Raw genomic sequence first — 26,429 nt, forward strand, 5'->3', positions numbered from 1 at the left:
ACTTAACAGATCAAAAAAAAATAGTGCAACGCATTCTTCACATTAAACCTAGGAAAGTTTATTAATCATTATGTGACACAATAAAGTACTTCAATTTAAAACACGCGAAAAATAAAGCCAAGACGCATCTTCACTAAGCCAGGAACCCAAAATGCTGACATCCATCGGGTTTGTCATCCCAATTTTACTTCGTTACAAATGGGAAGAAATACACTCCCTGCAGAGGGCAATTAATTTCCTTCAAGATATGTCATAAATCACCCTATGAAGTTACTAAGCTCTTTCTAAAGGCTATACAGACTCAGAGGCCTGATGCAACGGTGTCTAGATGAATTCAAAGACAAACAGTTAGTTACTGCCTTTGGAATGACAGTTTTGTAGCTAAGAGGCTTAAGATAAATTAGGCAACTGTTCCATAAGAAGCCTGGATTTGGTTTTATTCATGGCCAAAATTCCTGCTGTTGTGGTGGTGTTGTAGGGGTGTTCCATGTGGGGTTGCAGGTGTAAGTGCACTATGGAACACACCAAATTTCAAAAACAAACTCACTGTGCCAGCATAAACAAGTCCAAGGGATTGACTGCAGCTCTCATAACTTTAAATCATTACCATCAGAAAGGAATGCCCAGTACCTCTCCCAACCTAAAAAAATAAAAAGTTGTCCGTATAAATAAAACACAAATGGGATGCTTTAGCTATTTTTCAGTGGAAGAGAGGCAGGATCCATTCAGCAATTAATTCTGAAGTGTAGCAGAAGGATTGCTTTAGAAGTGTTTACTAATAATGAGCATTTCCACATGAACATCAGTTAAAACCATGCCATCACTGAGAGATAATTTCTGTATTCAGTGGACTAAGGCACACTGTGGCACTGGCAAAGCTGAGAACACTTGAAGAGAGAATCTGTGCTTGCTTTCCCTTGCTCCACAGATACAATGTTCTCTCTGGAAAAGAGACACCCTGCTCTTGGAGGAGGCAGGATGTGAGTGCCCAGAACTGTGTGTTCTTCTTTTACAAGAGTCCAGCTGACACTACCGTTTCCCTTGGCACAACTAGAAGCTGTCTCTCAGATTACCCAACCCATTCACAGACTCCTAAAAATTTTGAGACAAGACAACAGGATATTTAAATTAAGTTACTGACATCTGTTATTGTTATGATGTCTGCATCAATAACAGGAACATCAACAGGATCTTAAGACACCTTAGAAGAAAATCAATGTTTATTTATTATCTCCTCTGAAACTGTTTTCATTTGTTTGGGTTTTTTGACACCACTAGGGTAAGGTTCTTCTTGTCTTACTTCAACTGTGTGAAATCAAACAACAGTCAGCAACAATAAATATCTGATGTCTTTCCACTCTGTGTCAGGTATAAATTGGATGGATGAGTTTGTTCACAGGAGGTTTCTGTCTCTCTCCAGTGACTGTACAAAGAACGTAGGTGGTTGGTGTTTACAACTACAATCAAATTTGTGGGACCTATGTGAAAAAACCACAGGCCTTCACTGCAAAAATCCCTTTTTAGGGCTTTTTAAAATTTGCTACTCAATTTTTTTTTAATTGAAATTAGTATATAGAAATGTACTAGGGGTAATCTTAAATCAGACACAATATGACCCTTCATCTTCTGCTATAATCCTATTGTTCATTCCTTTACTCAAAGGAAATAAATTAGTCTGGCTTACTTTTTATAATGGAAATGAAAGTAGCAAATCAAGGCACAGAATGCAATATTTATTGTCAAAAAAGTTTAAAGTATATGAATTTTTAGAAGAAAAAAAATATAGAAGAAAATATCACTGAATGTAAATTTGGTGCTCTATCTCCTTAGTCCAGTACTTTCTGGCTTGACATCAAACTGCTTATCTGTTAAAAACATCTGGATGCTAGGGAAGAGTACAGATTTCATTTTCAAGAAATGAAATTCAGATTTCAGATTTTCAAATTTTTGATATTCTTCCCCTGATTTAGGGCACTACACGAGGATCACTGATGAAAGTTTATCCGTTAATTTAACAAGCAGGATAAAATTGACTCTAGAACTGCTAACCTAGTACCCTGATGTGAGTGGGTACTTAAATGATGGTTAGAAGAAGAAATCTGAATACTTAGTGAATCTCACAGAGAGTCTACTGTAGGAAGGTCCTTACTGGCAGAATGCCTAAATCTCTCTAGGAGATGTGAGATGTAAGGAGTAGCGAGGCTCTCAGGTCAGGCACACTTCTCACCATACATTCTGGGCTGGATACAGAGCTGCATTAATGCTCCTCTCATGCTTTATGACCTGGGTTGATGATCACCCCCACTACTTAATCATCACTGAAAAAGTTGCTGGGCTCTTTGGCAGCAGCTGCCTCTCTTTGACAGACATGAGAACCAGACACCTGAGCTGAAAAGTGACAAAAATTTAAGTAGCTATTGAGAGTTTGCATAAGACTCTATGTTTTGAAGAATTCTGTGAAAGGAAACTGGATTGCAGAGGTGGCAGCTGGCAAACTCCCAGTTCTGAGTTCATGCTATTTACAGATTTTTTAAAATTTACCACAGCAGCTTGGAGCATGTGCACGTGTATGCATGGTTTGTTTTGTTTTATTTAAATGTACGTTTTAGGATGATTATAGCAACAATGTATCCTTTATGTACTGACCTCTGTGCTTACTCAGCCTTTATGATGTACTACCCCAGCCTGCTCTGCACAGCTGGGATTCAGCAAGTCTGTCTCAAGAAGGAAGGTTCCTTCTCTTGGTTAACACGGAGAGACAGTCACCTGTGGAGGATGCTTGTTCTGTTATAAAAGAACATATATCCTCTGACAAATACAGACAATGGTTTACTTTCTGCTCCAGCCCTTCTCTTCCCAGGAAAGGAAGAGAGACACTCCAGGTTCATCCTGATAGCTGGCAAACAGGTATTCCATGTCAGTTCAGGGTTATGAAATGCAGAACAGAAAGTTATCCTGCATGCTACATGACCTACAGGAGGCTGGAGTCCTCCTAAGTGCCAGCTCTCAATCAAATGATCCAGCTGGCACAAGGATAAGAGGAGCCCAGGACTTCTTTTGCCAGTAGGGTCCTGGGTGCCAACACAGGTAGCACAAACTTTCTGATTCTCCGAGCCAAGGAAGGATGTACTTGTGGTCATTAACACTGGTACCAGAACCACTCAAAAAAAAAAAAAAAAAATCTTGTTTATCCTGGAAAACCAGCTTATGCTGAGCTAGGACTGGAAGAGCTTAAGGGCACCACCACATGGCTTGACTGCTCAAGGGCTGTCCATGCACCAAGGGTGGAATGGAGGCCTTTTCTTCCTGAGGAAAGGCTGCTTGATCCTCAGGTGTTTTCAATGATATGAGGAAAGCATCTCCAGAAGAATCTTATAACCTCTTTCCCCGAAAAGCCCAGTGAAAAATTTTTCTCCATCTACTGTTCTCCTTTCTATCCACTGTATAATATACCAGATAATATGATTATAACATTCAAATGGTTCATCTGACATGCACAAGTATGTCACAAGCTTTTGAGATTAATGTATCAAGCACAGACTCAGTGACCAAGAATCTGCAGAAACTGTCACAGACTTTAGAAATTAGATTTGACTGGTTCATAATCTTAGACAAACGTACAATTCACTCAAATTTAAGGAAGTTTTCCTGTCCCACTTCAGCCCGCATTTGCTGAAAAATACCTTAGCTGTAAAAAAAAAAAAAAAAAAAAAAAGAAGTAATTTTTATCCAAGGTTATTTTCAGTTTGTGTGTCACACCAGTAAGTATCTAAACTAGAAGTGTGGTTGTAAAAGAGTGGAAGAAGTAATATTTGAGAATTTAAACAAAAACAGACAGACATTCGAAGGAAGAAGAAAAAGCTCAAATGAAACCAAAACAGCCCACAACTCCAAGAAGAACATGATGCGATAGTGAAGTCATTTATTTGTTACTTTAGTCTTTGCGGCACACTAAAAACCTTTTAATTCCTTTGAAAACTTCACCGTACAAAGAAATTGTCTTATTTTTAGTTGGTCCTCTTTTGACAGCCTCAAATTCTATTTAACTGAAAAGTAATGCCCCTTTGAAGGACTTCATGCATATCTGTTACAGAAAGATTTAATTTGCTCAACCTTTCCCTGTATTCACTTAATAAAACTATATTAATTAACATCTATTAGGTCAGGAGATTTTTTTTTTTCCAGTAACAAATCACAGTGGACATTAGATCCTGGCACCATTGTTCATAGTGTTATACGAACACTATGCTATACAACTTAAAGCAGTGTCAGTGTAATAAAGCAAGGGCAAGTTTGGCTTATCTTTCTCAATGATTCAGGACTTCTAAAACAGATGGTTTTTGGAATTTTGTTTTGTCACAAAACATGGTGATGGAAGACTGATTTTCACACACAGTTTTACTTCAACCTTCCTTCAGTAATTAGGAAGATTGTATTTGAGAAAGTTACAAGAACATAATCCAACACGACTTAAAACGGAATAGAAAAAGTAATGATAAATCTGACACTCATAAAGCCATTAAATGTCTGAATAGAACAATGCTCCATCTATTCTTATCTGCTTTTTCTTTAAACAGTTTATAACAGAGTCTTTTCTTCCTGCTTCTATTCTGCCTTTTCAGTAAGATAAGTTATGGTGACTTACTCATCATTTTCAAAATTTATTCAGTCCCTTTTACACTGACTACCAGCACCACCAGAGGCAAGCAGAGATGCCACACAAGATTTTTCTTGTTGGTTCTGCAACCTCACTCCAGTGAATCAAATCCCAGAAAAAGCTGACAGATTAAACAGTGTACTGGTATGGAGACAGGTCTCAGGTCTTGGGAGAAGAAGTCATGCACATTTTTCCTTGTCATTTAAGTCAGGCAACAAACACACACACACACAAAGGTGAAAGCTAATCCCTTAACCATTTTCTTTATATGTGTCTTTCAATATCTACTTGGTGGTCTCTCCATACTGAAGAAATGCAAGCCCACTGTCCCCAAGAGCAGAGCCACATTGGTCAGGACCCAACATTTTCAGTAGATAAGCAAAGATATCTCAAAAAGATAATCAAAACCATAGTGACCTCAATTTCACTTACATTTCAGCTAGCAGTATTTGGCTCTAAATAGCATGAGATAAGAAGAAATGGAATTTTTTTCTGGAGCTATTTTAAGGGCAATGACTGCTATACATAGAGTCAGAGTAAGTGGCTGAAGTTAAATTTAAAAGACAGACATATTTTTGTTTTCCTGATTCCAAATAGAGTCTCATCTGTTCCTAAAATCTGAGTAACAGAAAAAAAAAAACCAAACACCTAAAAAACTCCCCCAAAAACACAAACAAAAAAACAAACAAACAAAAAACAAAAACAAAAAAACCCTCACAGTAAAGAATGCCATCCTCCTGCAAACAAAACCAAGGCCTTTCAGTGTAGAAGGCAACACTAAAGGAAAACCATGTTTGGTTTCAGCTATTTTGATATTGAAGGATAAAGCTTATTTCTGAGTCTTTTTATGCCTTAAATATGGGCATAAATTCAGGTCTTCCAGAATTTCTGCTATTCTAAAACAGGTCTAAAGCACTCTCACTGGTGCCTGGCTTCTCCAACTGTACACAAAACTATTGCTTAAGTGAATGAGGTTAATTGATGGAAAATTCAGTATGCTTGCACAGAAAACCTTGCTAAGCTATCTGGGTGTGGGCTTTGAAGCAAGTAACATAAACACTGAAACGTTCCATGTCACTGCAACGTTCCATGTCACTGCAACACAATTAAATTTGAAATTTCAAGCAAACTGGACTTAAAGGTACTGTAATGTTGATATTTAGTTAGTAGAACTTAAACTATTTCCCATTCTTTCTATTCTGCATTTTATAGAAAATCTCTATGTCACTGTTTCTTAGAAATACTTATTTCTCAGATGAAACCAACACGGATCTCTGTTGCCTTTTTTTTTTTTTTTTCTTTTTTTTTCTTTGTTTGTGGACTAAACATTCCCTGTAACAAAAACACGTAATAAAAAGTGGTTTTATTTACTTCCACCTGAAAGGAGTTGTAATGTTGGAAGAGCCATTTCACAAGTCATGTGTAGAGAGACCTAAAATTTGGTTGCCATGCTAACAAGAAGTCACTCAACAAAGTCCAGTAAAACAAAAGTGCATAAATGATGCCTTCTCGTGAAAGCAGGGAAATGTTAGATTAACAAGTCTGGAGGTTTTGACAACTGTAGCCACAACTACAGTTGTGTGCCTCAGCTGAGTGCTGAATTTCTCTCGGCATTTAAACCTCCAGAGCATCAGCTGCTTCTTCCCAACAGGACCACAGCCTCTCTCCCGTCACCTGAAGTGGCAGGGCCTTGCCCGTGTAAACCCCACGGAGGATGAACCCACCAGTCCCTTCCTCTGCTCCAGAAGCCGTCCCGCGGCCCACTTCACCCTGTTCTGCCGCCGCCACCCGCATCTCGGCGTCCTCCAGGTCCCACCTGGAGGCTCGCTGACAGGACCCCCGCCTTCCCCGGAGGGTTCCTGCGGACTGCGCGCCCGGTCCCCTCGGGAACACACGGTGTGGCCCAGGGGCGGTCGGCGGCGCGGCTCCGCACCCTCCCGTGTCCGCGACACGCCAACTCCCGTGTGGCGCTGCCGGGGCCGCGGTGCTCCAGCGCCGGCAGCAGCCGCGGGGCCCAGGGTGAGCCGGCGGGGCTCCCACTGGCGCGGGTGGAGGATGCGGAGCCTCCTCCTGCCCCACCGAGCGGCTCCCTCGGGCGCTCCGCTGTGCTGCAGGTGTCAGCCAGCCACCGAAGGATGCCGCTGCCCACGGCATCCAGGGAAAAACACGTTTAATACATACAAGAGGAAGGAAGAGATCTTAATACTCCTCCGGACTATCACCAAGGGCGTGCACGATATCGCTTTATGCCGCTCGCGTCGGCGCAAAAAGTTACCTTAGACAGTCATAGCGAGTTCTTTTTTCTTTTCTTTTTTCCTTTTTTTTCTTGTCAGAGGGTGAAAAAGGTAATCAAAGGCTCAGAAAGAGAATAGATCAAAGATGATGAGAACTTACTTGGTTTAGGTGCTTGCGTTGACAGCCGGCATCTTCCGACAGCAGTTTTAACAAGTCACATTTTCCCATGGAAGTTGTACCCTTTTACCCGTTTGTAAATTAAATCCCCTCAGAAGGTGTTAGTTTTATTTCACCGGCTACCGTCCATCTCAGGCACTATCCACATTTTTTACTTTATTTTCTCCATGTTTGCCACAGATGCAGGCACTCTCGGACGCACGCCACGAGTCAGCGGGTGCCCATCACCTCCGGCCGAGGGGACCGCGCCTGCCGCCGGGTTCTGCTGCAACAGATGAGAGGCAGGTTCTTCCCCGGTTGCTTAGCGCGGCGTCTCCTTGTTCCCTCGGGAAGCCTCATACCGGCTGCAAAAAGTAACAGCTCCTCCCGACGCGGCGGTCCCCTCCGGAGCGCGGGCTGCGCGGCGCGGGGAGGGACGAAAGACACCCCAATACGGGCGGAAGGAGCGCGGAGCGGCACACGCCGCGTCTCTCCGTGCTCGCCGCCACGCTCTCTCCTGATCCGGCCGCAGGCTCAGCCTCGCCGGGCGCCGTCCCGCCGCCCCCCGCCCGCCCGGCCGCCGCCGCCCCCGCCGCCTGCGCCCCCCTGCGGCCGCGCCGCGCACCGCGCCGGGCTCCGCGGGGCTCCGCGCAGAGGCGGCCGCGGGCGCTCCGCGGGGCTCAGCGGCTGCCGCGCCGGGCACGGGGAGGAGGAGCGAGAAGGCGCCCGCCGGGCCCCGGAGCGGAGCTCGTCGGCGAGGCGAGAACGCGCACCGCTCGGGACCGCTCGGAGGCGGACGCACCAAGGAGCGGCCTCGACTCCGCAGAAAGTTCGCTGTTACATCGCTCCGCACTCGGGAAAGCCCTGACCCGCTCCATGCAGCCGCGGTGGGGCTCTGTGAGTCCGCCTCCGCGGGGCCCTCGCCCGGCGCGCTTCGAGCCCGCAGCCGAGGTTTGCTCCAGGTGCCTCGCCCGACGATCCTTCCCGGGGCGCAGCAAACGCCCTGCCCTGGCTCCGCCGCCCGGCGCAGCCTCCAGCCGGGTGGTCCCTGCCCCTGCGCCGCCCCAGCCTCGCCCGGTGCCCCTGGGTCAGCCCGGCCTGGACATTAACGGGACCGAGCCGCAGCCAAGATTGGTAACAGAGGAGTAGAGGGAATGAGGCTGCTCAACACCCAGTTCCTCACTTTACTTCTCCTTTCCCTGAAAAATTGTGACAGAACTTAAACGCACGAGCTTAGAAATGGTAGGAAAAAAGATAAAAAGTGCAGAGACAGAGATGTATAACAGAACATCCATGTCTTTGCCGAATTTGTTTGCTTGTTTGTTTGTTTGGGGTTAATAATAACAATAACAGTAATGATTTGAGGTCTGTTTGGACTCAGCCCTCTGGGGTCTGGACACGATGCGCGCATGAGGGCCACTTGCCACCATATGCAGAGCGTGCCGTGCCCGGGCGAGCATCCCTCAACTCCGGCCCACTCCTGCCTCCCCTGCCCCCGGGAGGCTGGCCCCCGCCTGGCACCGCCGGGCAGCACGCCACCGGTTTCACTCTTTGCCCGCCTCTTTGGATGAATAGCTTCCACCTGGAGACTTCGAGGGGGAAGCGGGGTGAAATAAGCCCAGGGCAGCACCGGGCAGGGCCGGGTGTCAGCGGGGCGGGCAGTGTCGCGCAGGCAGCCCAGCCGCCAGCAGCCCCTTTGCTTCCTGACCGCCGGGACGGGCCTGTCCCTCGAGCTGGGTTTCGCCTGCCTCGCTGGGTCACACCGAGGAGTGAAGCGCTTGCCAAAGCAGACGTGAAGGAACCGCCAGCCACACTCGAAGGCAGCTGTGAGAACAGGCACCAGAGCACCAGACCTCCACGGGTAACAGAGGTGATGCAATTAATCTGCATTGAGCTGTACAGTGAAAATGCCAGATGGATTCTGGGTCTTCCACGGTTGCAGCGTCAAGTCTCTGCATCAGGCTGCTGTGTGAACCACTGGCATACGTATTTTAGGTGTGCCCCATGTTAGGCACTGCTGAGATTTCAGCAGAAACATACTGCCTTTGGAGACCTGCCCAGAAAGCAGCCCTATCCCACTGAGCAGTGTGCAGTACAGGCAGGCTGTAACAGGTCTCTGCGGGTCTCTTCCTAAGAGATTTCAGTGGAAAACGTGAGATAACCTTGTGTCAGTTCAAATACAGATCAAATACCAAAAGCAGCTGCTTGGAAAGCTGAGCCAGTCATTCTATACATACATGTGTGCAAATGTTTGTGTAGACCCATGCATGCATAGACACACCAAGGCAAGGAGAGAGAGCTGGGTAAATAGAGGCACACTAGAGGGCCAGAGAGCCTGCAATGAAGGCTATGGCTGCTCCATCACATTGCATTGGAATTGGCAATGTGAGCACATCAAAATATTGCTGGAGCATTTGCATCTCTCATGCAGGCTACCAACAGCATTGGTATTGCTCTGTGTTGCTACAGATTGGAAGTGTAATCACAGCTTACTTTTGGAGGCACTTCCCAGAGCAGAGTGCTTTCTTTCCCCCATATATTTCCTTACTAGATCAAGAGAAGCCAACTTCTGTTTTGAGTGTAATATTTAATCTTTCACAAGCAAATACCTCTATAATTAACAGTATTTCCTATGCCTTTTTATACATATTGTGACATTTCTACTCTGCAGGGGTGAGTGCAACATGGCACTATCAATGTGTTTTATGTTTTCTGGCATTTTACATATCATAACCCATTAGCAGTCTCCCGTGGGTCTTCCTAAGTTTATAATTCCTTATTAAATTAATGTTCAGATAAAATCTCTGTGGTATTACTCAGATGAGAATTGAGTAAACAGAATTTTACCTCAGTTTCAGGACAGTGGAGTCAGGATCCTTGCAACGTTTTGTGTGTATGCTAGTATGTTTTATTCCTAACATGTAGCTACTGCCAGTTGTTTCTCAGCAGTAAATGCTGTGGTCAGGAGAGAGAAGTAAAGGGGGAAAATTAAACATTCTGTGAAACCTGTATCACATATTGAGGTTTTAGGGGTACAAACAGCATGATTGGGCCTTCTTTTAATCTGCTCATAGTGCCATACCAAAATAAGTTCCCCTTAGGACCTTCTCCATTTCTACCTCCCATGTTACATCCTCCTTCTCAGAACACCTACTGACACATGCCCAGGTGCTGACCATTTTCAATTCAGTCAAATCTTGTATATCCAAAAAACCCAAGCAGATTGGGATTTTCCCTTCTCTCTGCAGTTTGCGTAAATATCGTGCATAGACTCTTGGTTTTATTTCATGAACAGAAAAACACAAGGCTAAAGACAGCTTGAAAAATAAGATAGAGTTGGACCATTTAGGAAATACTAATTCATTTCACCTTCTAATATTACTCAGAACAGGTAAGAACAACTGCAGAAGCTGTGATTCAGTATAACTTTGCCCAAATCAGTTAAACTGACTTGTCTCATTGCTTTTCAAGAAGAAAGGAAAAAAACAATGCAGAAATTTTAACTATGTTTGCTCATTCAGTACCAGGTAAAAGGTTCCCATAATATTTTTATGTCTCAGCTCCTTTTCCTTATGTGTTAATAAAAACTTTTCTTACTAGCATGGACATTTAAGAGATTATGAAATTTGCTCCAAGGTAGAGATTTATATGTGTAAGAAAGAAACTTATACCAATTATTTGAAATAATTTTATTTCATTTAGTAAAAAAGTATTTGTATTAGTTTTTTTTAATTTAGAATAATGGAGGAAGACTTTCTCAGACTTTTTATTATTCTCATTTAAATTTAAATATGCTTCCACCAATGTATTGCTCATTACCAATGATGTCACATTGGTACAAAGCACACAGTACAATAGTATCTCTTGTTGCAGTCTAGATTTTTTTCTATGTTTGTTTTGGAGACTTGTACACGGAATAAGGCTACCAAGTTTTCCTCTGTATTAATCTAATTCATGAAATCTGTAACAAGTTAATTTCATTAATTCTATTGTTACAGATCATGCAGTTCTCCTAGACAGAATTCTGCAAGTGGCAAATGGTTCTTGCCAGCCCACACCAAGCATTCCATACTATTAAGTCTTTCCTTCCACATAACTCAGTGTATTACCATTTACGTACTTAAATACCATGAGACAAAACTCAAGTTCCTGAGACTTGAGAAAAAGTGATTCTGTTTATTGACTGATTGAAGAATGTGGATTCTGTGGAAGAAGGTGGGGAACCCCAGTCAAAATCTTTCGTTTCCTATGAAACATTTATTGGCAGAATATCATTGTTGTGAAGGTTTAGCGGGGCAAAAGGGTTGTGAGTGGAGAGACAGGAACACACAAGGGAAAGGAGAAGTAGAGGAAAAGATTGATCCAGGGATGTAAATAAATTTTAACACTAGTTACACTTTCTTTTAAGCAAACAAGTACTGACCTCAGCTGTAGGACTCTCACTCAGGTTGTTTTTTTATGCCAGACTAGAATACTGAACTGTATTTCTTTTGTGTTTATCTTCGATTGGGTGGGTTTGTTGTTGTTGCTGTTGTTTTCATTAAAAGGTTAATAATAATAACAATAATAATAATAATAATAATTTAAAAAAAAAAAAAACAGAACAGGTCAAAGATGAGTGAACTACTAGAAAAAAATTACAACACAAATATTTGGTATTTGCTCAACCTTAATTTCATGACAAGCAGGTTTTTGTCTGACTTTTTCTCAAGACTTCCAAGTTATCCAGCTAAGAATACATTTGGGGTTTGTATTTCAATACAGGGAATAAAGTTGCTTAGGTTTATTGACAGTTAAATTGCTATTTCATTTTATTATTGCAGTTTACATTGGAAGTATGGAGAATTCTATGTAGATTCTCATTTTATTACTACTTAAATCTCAATAATTCATATTTTTGGTGGACAGCAAGCAATTAAACTTCTTTTACCTGCCTACATTTGTCAGTTTCACAGAATTCACATCTGTTATTTTTACTGACATTCTACAAGCTCGCTCTTTTTTTCTTCTCCTAACCAGAGTTTTTGAATGATTTAAGCTTGTTTTTCTTACATCAGAAGATGCTCTTGATGTTCCATCAAGATGGAACTTGATGCAGTAAGGTTCACTGCTTTCTTTTGCAATTTTTTAATGAATAGTAGAACACCATCACTAAAGTTTTTTGTGTTTTTCAAAGTAATTTAATTTTTCTCCACTTCATGTCTGTGCTTCTCACTAAGCACTTAATTTTCGTCAGAATACTCAGCTGTTTCATTTTGAGGTTTTTCTGGCACAGTCTTTCAGTGTTGGGGTTTTAGGAAGGAAAGGTCTAATGAATCAAACCCTTTGTTGGAGTGGGATGTGCCTACAGACTAGAGACATCTAAATTTGGGTGTACACATTTGAACTCCTAAGTGTCCTCAATTCCCTGTAGAGCCAATGGAAATTTATTCAATACAGTGATGGGGTCATAGGGAAAAGTTCAGCTTTGAATGTGCATTTTGACTTCTGGGTGAGCTACATCCTGTCTAAGCATTCTACTGAAGGGGACAAACCCCAAAGCAGAGGTGCCTTGTGCTGTTTGAGGTTCCTAAGACTATCCAAGGTGCCTGCAAAAGGTGAATAGATGGTTTTTGTCCTGCCTTGCATTACATTGCCAAGAAAATTGCCTTACAGGTGACCTGTATGATCTGTATGTTAGACCAAATATTCTGTGAAATTTTATATGCTTTGGACACCTATGCACAGCCACATGAATCCACACTACACCCCTTTTGGCTCTAATAGGAGATAAAATCTCACTTATAAACACTGGCATGACAGACACACAGATGTTTGAATCTTCATCCTTAAAATAACACAGCAAAAGCCTTGTGACAGCAAAGTTTGTTGAAAAAGAGTAGAAAGTAAATGTAAGGAAGGATCCCTTTTACATTTTTCTGAAAGAGCTGAAATCTTTACCTGTGTTTATAGGGGGAGTATCCTAGTAGAGGACCTGAAATCCTGGAAACAAGTGGCATATTTGAATCAGGAGATAAAAGAAAACAAGAGGCAGGATTCCAGGGCAACTAGCCAGACATTTTAGGTGTCTTTAAGGATGTGGAATAAACAGAAAGAACAAAATGTCTTGCTACACAAACAAAGCTGTAACTAAATCAGCAAGACAGAGACTTTGTAACATAAATCAAAGGATTGGAGTGTTGGTAGAGAGAGGTACAGGCTGTTCAAGAAAGAAAGGCTGGGAAAAGGGGAAGGCAACACTGCATTACCAATAATGTTTTTATGATTTCTTAAAAGAGAAGGCAGATAATCAAACGTCTCTAAAGGAACTAAAAACAAGATTTTAAAAGATTGGTCTATCTCAAATCAGTGTGGAGAAGAGGTGACTGAACATCTTAAGCACACACACAAAAGGAGATATTTCTTGGAGCTGTGGGGCTGTTATTTTACATCCTTAAGTGGTAGAGTGCTAGATTTTATTCACTCTTAATGGTGTGAAATAGCTGAGAAATATAAGATGAAGGCCTCGAAATCTGGTAAAAGTGAGTTTGAAATAATAGGATAGAGAATGGCACTTAAAAAAAAAAGTGATGACACAAGTAGATGACTGGTAGGAAAAGTCTGAGGATTTTAATGGAACATACTCTGAGACAGAGTCAGCCATGAGAAGCTGTTACAAAAAAAAAAAAAAAAAAAATCTATTTTGGCAAGAAAGCTAGTAGACATTCAGAATATATTACCAGGAATGTAACATGTGAGAAACTGTTGTTTTGCTCTAGGTGAGCAGAAGTTTACATCAGCTTCAAACTTCATGTTTGACAGAGGTGTAAGAAGAACCTCCTGCAGGGAGCCTAGAGATCGGCATCATGGATAATGAGGTAATGTGATCTTTCAGCTGGGCTTGTTCTGCCTAAGAAAAGATACCCTTAAGTTATGTCATGTAGTTTATAGTTGTGAAAAAGAGAGTACTAAAGGGACAGCTAGCATATTCATCAGAAATAGAAGTAGTAATCAATTTTTCATCTTAGTGAGGAAGACTTAAACTACACATAAGTAGGATGTTCGTAACTATAAAAAGAGTTAAATACTGAGTTATTTCACATCTCCCAGTTGTGGAATCCATATCTTTGAAACATATGAACCTTTTTCTAAGAGTAAGGATTTTTTCTACTTTAGGATTCTCTAAGTGTCTGTAATGAGATATTTTTTCTCCAAAACTTAGTGCACCCCTTTTCATCAATGATATTTTGGGAAACTGAGTTTTCATGCTTCTAAGAAAGACATGCAACCAATCTGTTTGCACTCTCAGATGCCATTTGAAGAGTGTGATTCAACTTTGGAGGCATATGTAGCTTAAGAGACCAAACATAGTTTCTGTCCTGGCCTTTACATCTGAAAAGGGTGAATTTTTCCCTTTTGGACAGAGCCCTATAAAAGCCAGGAAGGTACCAGGATATTCAAGTGCAAGGATTTGGCTTGTTTAAAACAATAGGTTTAAATGAGGAGTTCAGCTGCCTAACCATAGACAGTCTTTTAGATTCCTTAGGTACCCCAAAGGTCTAAGTAGGTGTAACCCCAGCATAACAGCAGGTCTGCACGCACCCAAAGAGCAGGAGGGATATTCCACTGTCCAGGAGTTCCATGGAGCCTAAAATGGCACCAGGAAACCAGCTCCTGTCCTGAAGGTGCTTTTGGTAGCTTTATCCCTTCATATTTTCTTTCAGCTAGCGTTGTGATAAAGCATACATCTTTTTTTCCTTTAACCTCTACTTGGAACTCTGTTTTAAATTTAAATCACACATTAATTACCCAAGCTTTCAAAAAAACCCCCGACATAATTAGTCTTCTCTCTCCACCAGACAAATACATCAGGAATGCTTTTAACATCTGAGAAAGGGAGAAGTTTTTTTAAATTGTGTGGCTTTTACAGTATATTAGTGATCTGGCTCATAAAATGGCAGAATGACAGCAGTTCAGCTTGGTGGTGGGTTGTGTTGAAAGTGTGTAGAACCTGAGAGCATATAAAATTCACTCATTTTGCAGACAGCCACTAGAACAAGTAGGGGATGGCAATACTCAGGCTTGAGTCATCACTTCTCTTCCTGCCTTGTAAATACTTCTTTTGTGCTGTTCCTGAGACTCAGTTTTTCTTACTTATGGTATGGCAACCCTCTTTCTTTATCACTCCGTTATGACTGTGTCCTCAGCATCAAGGAAGAAATCATCAATAGCTGTAAAACCATTAAAGAACCTGTAAGAAGGAACAACAGTTATCATAAGAGGTTTGCTTAGAATGGATGCTGCACTGATTCTGAACTTTGTATAAAAATAGTTAATCTCTTTTTTAAAAATTGTTTTCATTAATGTAAAGTGCTGGAAGTGAATTATTTATATATATATAAAAGATTGCTTGTAATAAGACTTCCTGCGCATATTGAGACTCACTAATAAGAATAATGGTTATTTATATTTGTTATGGCATATTGGTGACATTGAGAGAGGCAAAGGGTATCAAGAAGATATCAAAGGATGTTTCAAGATTCAAGCTTCTTTCCTTTAGCAGTTGAAAACAATTTCTTTTGCCATACTTTTTATGGGGTTTTGTAGCTAGGCAAAAATAAAGAGAATTGACTCATGTTTTTATTGTTACCATTTTAGAGTGCTCTGGTAGCTTTCTGATTTTTTTTTTTTCTTTTGTCTGTGTGACAGCACAGTATGAAATTGGCTTCCTGGATTTCAAAGTGCTTAATGCATCTTTAGCTACATTTTTGTTATTACATTCTCCAAGTGATGTTAAATTATGACTGAAACTTACTTCATGGTTGATTATGTGTAACAGAAATGCAAGATAATTTGTTGCATAGACTTCCAGAACATTGCTTAATGATTAATTCTGAGAGACCAAGCTTCTCTTTATCCTAAAATAAATAGATGGCATTATATTCCTCCATTATTCCAGTGTGTTGTGCCCATGGTTATTAGCTGAAGAGAAGTGGCAGAAGCTGGGCAGGGCAGAGGGAAGAGCAAGCACGCCGAGGATAAGGCTATGTTGCTGTATACTTCAGCTCTGAGGCATGGAGTTTTGGGGCACGGGTTTTCTGTAGTGCTTTCCAGCCAAGAAAAAGCCACTGGATGGTGCTGTGGAGACAATTTGCAGTCATGGCACAGACCTGCAAGGTGCATAGCCTTGTAGGCTTCTGTGTGAGGCATGAGAGAGGCTCACACAAAGAATTAAATTTACCCTTCCTTTTCTTTTATTTCTTTTCTCACATGCTTTATAGAGTTCCATGGTAAATTCTAAGTCAACTAATAACGGCTGCAATTTTATTACAAAACATGCATCATATTTTTGTGTGCATGCATATGAACTTTTTATTGAAGGAAGCTGGTCATGACTCTACGTCAGTTCAGTATCTTTTTCTGGCACTGCCATAAATAATATAGCCATAAAGCTGTTTGATTTATTTGGTGGAAGTTTAGTAGAGCATGTCATGTCTCTGGGTGTTTCATGCAGGTATGTATTTGTGCAGAGAGCTTTAGCCTCTTATCACTTGATTACTGACTCCATGGGAGAGAAGGGGAACAGCTTTACTCTGTCTGTGCCCTGCCTCGGCACACTGCTGCCCTTGTTGTGGGCAGGATCTACACAAGAAAAATTTCCTTTCCATCAGTTGCTATGGTGGGACCACTATGGAGGATCAAGAAAGTAGAGATCTATAACAGTCAGACCCAAAGCCTCTCTACCTCAGGATAATTCAGCACTTGGTGCTCAGATCCTACTTTCATGGATGCCTTCTATGCAGGTTCTAAGAACTCCAGTGAGATCCACATCAGCAGGTGTTAAACACTACCATACAAGTGCCATATGAGATACCTTCTTACAAATTGCCACACTGCAGCTGATGTAGACAATATGCTTGGGCAAAGCCTGTTCACAGATGGGATTCATCTCGCTGTTGGAATGCCATTTTCTCCTCACTCACTACCAAGACCGAACACTTTACCCTCTGTAAACATCTACAGAGGATCTCATGCTCATCACCCACAGAGACACAACTGGCTGTGGCCTTCAGGGAAAGGACATGTAAGCAATGTTGCAATTTGGAAGGAGGAATTTGCAAACATTATGTCCATGAGATTATGACACAAACTGAGTTGTATCATCTTAGCTGCATCCTTGAATTCAAATTTTCTTGATAAGCTGATTTCTTTTGTTTTCCAAGTGTCACAATCACTATTGTCCAGATATCAGAGGGAGAACTGAGAAAAATATTGAAATAGCTATTTTATTTCTTTGAAGTTGTTTGTTCAAGATAACCTCCTTAATGTTTCTCTACAATAACTCCATTCCAGATCACTCTTGAGTATTTAGATTTTGCAAATACTCTGTTGCATTCTCTTAAATTCATCAAATCTATGAAAATGTATGAGTTTTAGTACAATAAGTGGAATGATCATGCAGATAAACGCACAACAGGAGAATAAATTTTTATTATCAGAAGAGAGATAATGAGGATATATTTCTAATAGTCATTCAACTTTACTCATGTTGTTTCTCTAGAGGAGAGAATATTTGGAACAGCTGGCCAGATAATACAAAGTAGAGCTTAATGATTATTAGCAAAGCTGCTGAATTTATACATGTTCTTGATGTAAAAGAGTGGTAATAAAGAAGTGTATTTAGTGATATTAGGATGTTTAGTGCAATGGAATGCTGTGGGTTTGTGTAAAGAAGCACAAATCTCTTGACAATAATGACTTATAAAATCTACCAATGATTTTGCCCAGTAGGACTTAATGGAAAGAGCTTACAGACATGGGAAAATATGAATATGAAAATCCAAAAGCTTTATCAATAATTGCCTTCTGGAGTTTGGTTGATAACATATTCATTTTAAAATACAATCTAATTCTGGCATTTTCACTGAGATTATACACATTCTACCACTGCTACCCAATGACTTTGCCTAAATACAAAATTGTAGTATTTAATGACTTGCTATAAATCATTTTTCCCCCACTCTCTTAGATAATTTTGTGGGTGGAAATACTTCTCTGTGTAATTGTATTTTTGTGCAAGTGACTGTCAAGGTTTTCCAGAATTTTTAGGTTTATTATACATGTTAAAATTTATGAATAGTTTTTCAAAATTAATGAGATTGCTTAAAAAAATCAGGTTTTCTAATCACTTAAATCCTGTGGCTGCTAGATAATTTGCTTCTATGTAATAATTTATGTCTATAGAGACCTTTCTCTCTGCTAAAATATTTGTATTTGTCATCATTTAATTTTAATGTCAAATCACTTATAATTTAAGGGCCATTTCATCTGTCACTCTGTGCTTTCTTACTTCACACATGAATAAAGTACATTTTTCATGCTTTGTCTCCTAAACAATGGTTGCCAAACCAGTCAATATCAACATTCTAAAATGTTAAATTTGAAAGTAATTTAAAAAAAAATATAATGATGCTTTAACATCTTGTTTCTATCTGGAAAAAAAGCCAAGATCTGATGGCTCATGAAATTAATATATTTAATTTAGAGGAAGTAAATCTTGAAAAGTAGCCTGCTACATGATTAGTCTTAATAAAGAGTGAAAGAAATAACTTGTGTAGAGTAAAAGGGAAAACACAACACTATTATCTTTAAATAAACAGATTTAGTGAAGAATATATGATTAGATTATTTTTGGCTTTTGGAGAAACCCTGCAGGAGGGGAATGGTGTAGCAATTCCCTTATGGAGCACAGCTATACCTCTCCGACTTGTACTTCCACTTTCTCTGCCCCATGAGAGGACAGTGCTGGTGCCAGGTAGCATTGCTTTTGATCTCTGGTATTGGACAGGAAACAGGACCACACCAACTATGAGAAAGTGTCCTTAATTAGCAGTAATTTTAATTACTGTTTTTCAGCTGTGAGCAAGGGCCGCTGGAGCCAGACGGTGTGTGACAGCCCTGAGTGGCACGACGATAAATATTCTCCATCATTTTCTGACCAAGTTATACACTTCCATTATTATAAGTCAGTTCAAGTAGTGCTTGTATCTTCTTAAGGGTGGGTGTTTTTTTTTTTTTATAACAAACATCTTTTGCACTAATATGCAGGCAGCCTGAGATATTCAAGAGAGTTCTCCTTTGTCGCCTTTTTTGTCTCGTGTTCTTTACATCAGCTTAATGGCACACATAGCTGTAGCTCTGCTCCCTTGAAGCCTGCTAAAACATTGCCAGTCATCATCCAAGCACAGGAAGTGGCAGTCGAACAGCTGAATGGGTCTGAAGCATTTTCTGGATCCCTTAGGATTCCTATAGGGCAGCACATACCCACAGAGGCTGTGCCAGCACAGCAGGGTAGGCTTCTCCATCCACAGCCCCCAGCCCGGCTGGCAGTAGGTGTCTGTCCCTTCGGGGCTCTGGGGACAGGCATGGGCACAGGGACCTGCTGCTTGGGTCACTCTCTCCCTCTCCAGCATTCCCAGACAGCTCTCAGCTGCCTGCTCGGCATGGGGCTCCCACACAGACCGCCATCCAAGCTACACCCTCCTACCAGCTTGTAGCATTTAAAACATCTTCTATACATAGACTTCATCCAAATTTCCCTCTGTTTATCTCTTCTGATTCTAAAAAGACCCTCATGCACTGTAGGCAGTGTACGCCATACTGTAGTTGTTCTCCTACCAAAAGATGATAGAAGGAAACTATTGTAGAAGACCAAAATGTTTAATTAATATCCCTGTTTGGAGCACTAAATCATGTGACATGCCTTAACTTCCCTGGATATTTAATTCTGGATTCAAACATTATATGCAGAACTACTTTTTTAAAGGAATTTTTTTTTTTTTGCAGTCATATCCTCTCTCACAATTTATCTGACTTGTATTGAAAGTTTAAAAGCTGGTTAGAGAAGAAATTTTTCAGCAGAAACAGAACTAATAATTCTGAAAGTCAAACTCGCCTGACCTTACTAGGTGTGCTCCAAAAATACTCTTTAATTTTGCTGATTGACGTGTTGCTTTGAAGTATTTTTCAGTTGTATTTTCAGAAATGTTTTTTCAAAGCTACTGAAGCTCACATGAAGGTTTGGAGGAAGTTAGCTTAACACAGAATTTCCTCCCATAGGAAGTTAACCCTATACTGTACATAGATTTTTACATTTTTTTATTTCTTGGCAAAAAATGGTCTCAGTCTCCATCTGCTGCACCTTGCCAGATTCATGAGAGAAATAGATCTTCTGTGATAACAAGAAATGACTGGCAATTTTCTGTCTATTGCCTGTAAAATCATGTGCCTAATAAAATAGAAATTCATCTCAGAAAATGACAGAAGGTGAAGAAAAAAATAGTCTTCCTTCCTGTGATTAATGATTCAACATAATAATGAGATAATGTTTCAGTTGTAGCATTTTCTCTTATGTCTTGGTGTCTCATATGAAATATTCTAGTTAAAAGCAATAAATAATATGCTTTTTTTTCCCCCTACTATCTTTTTCTCATAAATCTTCATTAGGGAACCTCCAGCCCTATGAAACACCAAGACACTAAAAAATGTGTTTCCCGGTCCAGTACCCAATCTGCTTGAATACATGGGTGGCATCAAACTATTTATAACAGTCTTGCTCACAAATAGCCTTGTCTTTACAATGGAGTTGGGTAAGGTTTCGTTTTATGTCAATAAGCACACACAGAGTGCATCTGCATTTTAAAACAGAGGACACAACCACAGAATCTGTGCCTATACTGGCAAACCTAAAATACAGTAATTGGGTTTTTACTTGTTTCGGGTTTGGTTTAGTTCTGAAGTTTTGGATTTTTTTTTCTTCTTATTTGTCATCTTCCCTTCCGTCTTCCATACAAAGCATCCAAAACATTCAGAGGACTGTGCCTCAGTACTAGTTTTTTTTTTTTTTTATGGGAAGAAACAGAGGTGTAAGGTGAATACCCAGGGGTGTGACATGAAGTTGTGGGTGGGTGTTTGCAGACCAGTCTCCCAGACCTTGCTGGGACCGTGTCATTGAGGGGACGAGGGAGCCAGGAGAGGTGTCACCAAACCTGCCCTGCCATGCTGGGTTCTGTTGTGGAAAAGATGCAGAAAAGAAATTCTAACACAAACCAACTTAAATGCTAGATGTAAATATGTGGAGAAAGACCCAGGAGTGCAATAAAAAGCTAAATTTTTGACTGGAAAAAAGACTTGACTGGAAAATTTGACTGCAAAAAATAGCCAGAGCTTCACAGCTGCCATGTAAAAGCTGATATGTCTTTTCCTTCTATTGTTTTTAAAGCCATATAACCATGGTACAAAATATACTGAATTAAGAAAGTAAAGGAGTGAACTTGAACACTGGACATCAAGTGTTCATACAGTTTAGGGCTTTTTTTCCAAACCTCTTTGGTTAGATATGAAACAAACACCAAATGCCAGTGAGTGTTTACTGCCCCTTTCACTTGCACATTTAATTTTGTATTCTTAGCAGGAAAGTGCCTATTGTAAGAAAGCTATATATGTTGATCTATTACATCAATATGAGATGAACAAATGAATTTTCTTGGTGTGAATGAGCATAGTTTGGCTATAATAACAATGTTTATGTGCTCTACAGTATATATTTACTGACATTCATTTTCTTACAATCATTTACTCTTGTTCTTTTTTGGACTTGATTATTGCTGAAACTTCTTGATTCATAGTATATTTTAGTTGTCCATTCTGTTCATTTATTGAAATTCAGAACAAATATATTTGTTGTTTGTTTCATAATAGATTTTTTTTCCGGAGGGATAATTCTCCTAGTCACTTGACAAATATGCTCAAAAATAAAGTCATGGAAATGCCTTATTTTCCTGAAAATAGATGTTATAATGCTTGAGGGAGCCAAAGTAAGCTTCATTTATTTCATGTTGGATGTCAACAATATCCACTGCTAGATACTTGTATAGATCTATTTTTGCATAAGTAATCTATATCCACGTGAAAGTAATTGCAAACATTTTAAAGCACATTTTGGTCTATGATTAACTGTTCTTTTGTACCTTACTTTGCGTAGCTTAATGTTCAAATTTTATACATTTAAAATCCTTGATTTATTTTTTAAAAGTTATTTATTTAAGTTATTTTAAGATTAATTCAGATCAGATTTTACATGTCGTGTTCATACATGATTAAGTGGTGATTACAAATATTTATACAGAATTATGTTAAATTATTTATTATTTATAAAGCTGCCTATCGTATTCACTATATCTTTTTAAGAAGCTCATTATCTGTGAATTTGGGGAGTAATGCCAGTTTAAAAATACCATTGAAAGACAGGAGGATAGAATAAACTGAGAAAACTGGCAGCAGTCAGCATGTCAGCAACTGGGTGAAATTACGGCCTTACCGAGGACAGTGAGGAGGTTGATGCAATATCTCCTAACTACAAATACTGTTATTTGCTCTACGCTGAGGGAAGTGAGGCCTTTCACTCAAATGTGGCAGAGAACATAATCCAGTAGCTCTTAATAATTTATTTATCTCAGCACAATCAGAGAACAAACATTGTGACAGAAACTTGGAAAGAATAAGTGATCATCATCTAGCCCCAGGCAAACTGTATAGTACACAACAGGGCTGTCTGGCAGACAATATCAGCCCCAAGGCTGTTTCAGGGAAACAGTGAAAACTATAGCAAATAACATGTTGAGAAAGAGGAAAAAGAAAAGAAGACACCAGTGATACCATACAAAACCTAGAATGGATAAAAACTTTACAGTTTCTGGTCAATGTTTGATTAAACAGTCCTACATACCAAAATAATGACGCTTTTTAAAGGTATTTCTTAAATGATGAAGATTTCTAATGAAATAGAAATAAGTTCTTTCTCAGATTGACAGGGAGGCAGCTTGCTCAAGGGTGAAATAGTGATCAGCACTGTGAGAAAGGCTCTAACTTATAACTGATATGCTCACAGAAATAAATTTATTTTGTTTTCTAGTCAATTTTTTGACAGAAATAATTTGTATTTTTGTAGAATTGCAGAGTAGAGTTCTATTTACTTCTAACACTCAGCTTTTTAAAAATTTCTAGAGATAAAAATTTGGAGCACTGATAGCAGTAGTAAGAGAGTCCTTGCCTCCATTTGTGAAAAAATGTTAACTGCAGGGGCAGATGTAAGATCTGAGTGCTGTTTTTTAAGAAGCAGAAAGGAATCCTCTGTTCAAAGCATTTTATTTAAAAATGGTCATCATTTGACTTAAGCCTGTGTGCAGTTGTGAGATGGTCTATCAATATGTGTTTAGAATTAGCCTTTTGAGGGCGATCAACCAACCTGAAGGGGACATCACAGTGAACGTGGTTCTTTCTTGGTAGCTTAAGCCCAGAGTTTGGTGTTGTCCCAGTCCCTTGTGCAATACCAGACACATGGGACTGGCCTGTCCTTTGTGGATCAGGTTGTTTCCTAATGAATTTTTGCAATTGACCCGAGCATGAGTTTCACCAGGATGTTTCTAGTCTGTTTCTAGTCTCTGTTTCTAGTCTGCTGACTGGTGAAGCACAGTGCTTTTCATTCTGGTACAGGCAGGGTGCTGCAATGAACTATAGCCCTCAAGACTGCTGGTAAAGATCATATTCAAATAGTCTCCATAGCCATTTTACAAAAGATTTCTGGAAATCCATTGCATCTCTCAAATATTGGAGCTACATATTTTGCTATTGCCATGGGCAAGGATCTCTGCAGAAACTAATTTCTGGTTCAGCACCTCTTTGAAGAAAAAAAAATCTTCTTAACATATCTATGACTGTAGCTGCTTTTTGGCCTTCTTCTTTAATCTAAAAGAAATATGGAAATAAGGAATTGAGGAAAATACATTCATTTAGTAAGCATGATTTCTATCCTTCCTTTTGAAAGAATTTGCTTATCACCTCTCTGTTTACTTAAAGTAGAGACCTTACTGAACACTGGGGGTTTTTTTGTTGTTGTTGTTGTTTTTTTGTTTTTTGGTTTTTTTTAGTTTACTTATATTTTATATTTGGTGAAAAAATCCAGAACTAATATAACAATCCTTCATTTACAAGGGCAGGGGGGAGGGGGGAAGCAAAACAAAGCAACAAAATACTCTTTTTTATCTTTCATAAGATAAACTGCTTCACATGTTAATGAAATTCACGCTTCTGGACAAGAATTCACTGAGAAAAACATTTCTTACCAATAAAATAGAAACTTCTGTATTAAAAACAGGAGCTAGAAGCAGTCATTAAACAGAATATAACAGTAATATGCCACTGAGTAAGACAAGAAGAATCCCACACTCAACTGAACCTCAAAGATATTTGTGGTGTGCAGAATGCAATTATCCAACACATTTCCCACCGAGAATAGGGTCTATCATCCCACTGCTATGAACAGTTCCACTGATGGGAGTTTTTACAGCACTGCATCCTACATCTGGTTGTTTTTCAAACAATGGTGCTTTCTCTCCATAAACCAGCAGGAATCAATTTTCACATTTGCATGGTGTGATGGGTCCTTTTCCCATCTCTGATACTCCAAAGTATTCTATGAGCTGTGGCGGAGCCTGTTGCAAGATGAAATAAATTGTGCAGCTATTGTAGAAAAACCTAAATCTGTTCTTATGAAGGTAATTATGGGGCAGATGAAAAAAAAGCCTGCAACAATCCAGGATCCACTGATGGTGCTCCTCATCCAGGAGAACGGTGAAGACAAAGCTGCTTTATTCACCCCACCTGAAAGTTTTCTAAACTGCAATAGTGTTACATATTCCCAAAGACAGAGAATTCATATGATGGCTAGAAATTAGGGTATTCAAATTTTCACAAAATGAGTTCTTTGCTAGTGACCAAAGACACAGAAGCCAATGAATTTAAATTCACTTTCAAAAAATCATCTCCAAATATGCTCATCTGAGTTTCTGAAGGAAAAGTAGGACATATCCAAAGGAAAAAAAAAAACAAACAGATCACACATGCAGTATCAAAATACTGGAATATAAGTGGAATTCCACACTCCTCTTTCCAGCACTAATGATACCAGTGGAAAATACACGTGAACTGGTGGAATTGATTCCCATCCAAGGTCTTGAAAACTTCAGTAGTCATTAACAGAATTGTATGACAATCATCAAACGGCTTCCTAAGCTTCATGTAAAATTTTTATTTGCTCCTCAGACTCGCTCTGGCAGTTTTGCTTCATAAAACTCTTTACACTCAAAGGAAAACATAGGGTAATATTTATGTTACCATGTAAAACTGCAGAGCTTTGTAAGGTTTCCAGTGGAAACCACAATGCCTCCCTGGCATATCCTCCCCTGGTATCAGCAGGTGTCATGTTTTGTGGATTATTTAAATTGCATTGGAAGGTTATAGTTAGAAGCCAGCATGAGCACACAGAAAGGAACCAAAAGAGTTTCAATAACTTATCAAAACTGCTATTTCAACTTATACACAGAAAGGAAAAAAAAAAAACCAAAACCTCCTGAAGTCTCTCAGTAACTATTGGCAAGTCAATGCACTATAATAGAGATCAACAAAGCATGCCTTGTTATATCCTGTCACTTACTGACAGAGAAGCTCGTACTATGCTGGTAACAATTATTATGACTTCATCTCCTGACTGTGATGGATAATATTAAATATTCTATTCCTAAATTTGCAGTGAAATGACAGGAGCACATATTTGAATTGGTGATAATTCAAATTACATCATAATCATAATTATAATCATAGTTATAATCATAATTATATAATAATTCAAAGTATATCATAATACCACAGATAGCGAATTAGAAATTTGTTCTTTCCTAGGAATCAATTTTAGAAAAACACAACAAAATAATCGCTCAGAACTTCTCTGTCATTCAGTCTTGCTTTTGTTTGGTGCGTGAAAGGCTGAAGTGTCGATTCTTCCCTGCTCCTGTGCTCCCCTCTGCTGTTGACAAAACAGCAGGGAAGAATGACTAATAACAGAAACAAATCCTAAATCATTGCAATCATTTTATTTCTTGTTATGAAATAAGGTGGGTCCTCATGTCATTCTGAGTACTGTGAATAAGGAATAACAATGTTCTCAGATCTCCAAGATGAATGTTTACCTACAGACAGAGAATAAATAATCATAACACTGACAAGTGTATATATTTTGCATTTAATTAGTATCAAACCAAGTCAAAATTGTGTTCTTTTCCCGCCCATGTTATGTTCTTATCAGGAGCAACACCAGTTATCTATCTGATTACTTTAGCATGAATTGATGTAAGTAATTTGACACTAGGTCATTGTTTTGTATCTTGGAAAAACAGTTTGGATGTTGAAGTTCGATATATACATATAACAATAAAAATGGAGGACTAGAGAGATCTGCAAGAGGCACTGCAATTCATCTTAGATTGTAAGAGAGAGTTAAGTACAT

At 39.6% G+C, this 26,429-nt stretch overlaps 1 protein-coding gene across 1 annotated transcript in view; it reads right to left on the reverse strand.

Annotated features, from left to right (window-relative positions):
* Positions 1-7,539, reverse strand: part of TRPC4 (transient receptor potential cation channel subfamily C member 4) — a 131,249-nt gene extending 123,710 nt beyond the window's left edge. The window contains exon 1 of the mRNA XM_066313204.1: positions 7,052-7,539. The gene's annotated coding sequence lies outside the window, so the exon portion shown is untranslated. The remainder of the gene's footprint in view (positions 1-7,051) is intronic.
* Positions 7,540-26,429: the final 18,890 nt, after the last annotated feature.

Source organism: Sylvia atricapilla, chromosome 2, assembly GCF_009819655.1.
Source record: "Sylvia atricapilla isolate bSylAtr1 chromosome 2, bSylAtr1.pri, whole genome shotgun sequence".
In the NCBI taxonomy this organism is placed as follows: domain Eukaryota; kingdom Metazoa; phylum Chordata; class Aves; order Passeriformes; family Sylviidae; genus Sylvia; species Sylvia atricapilla.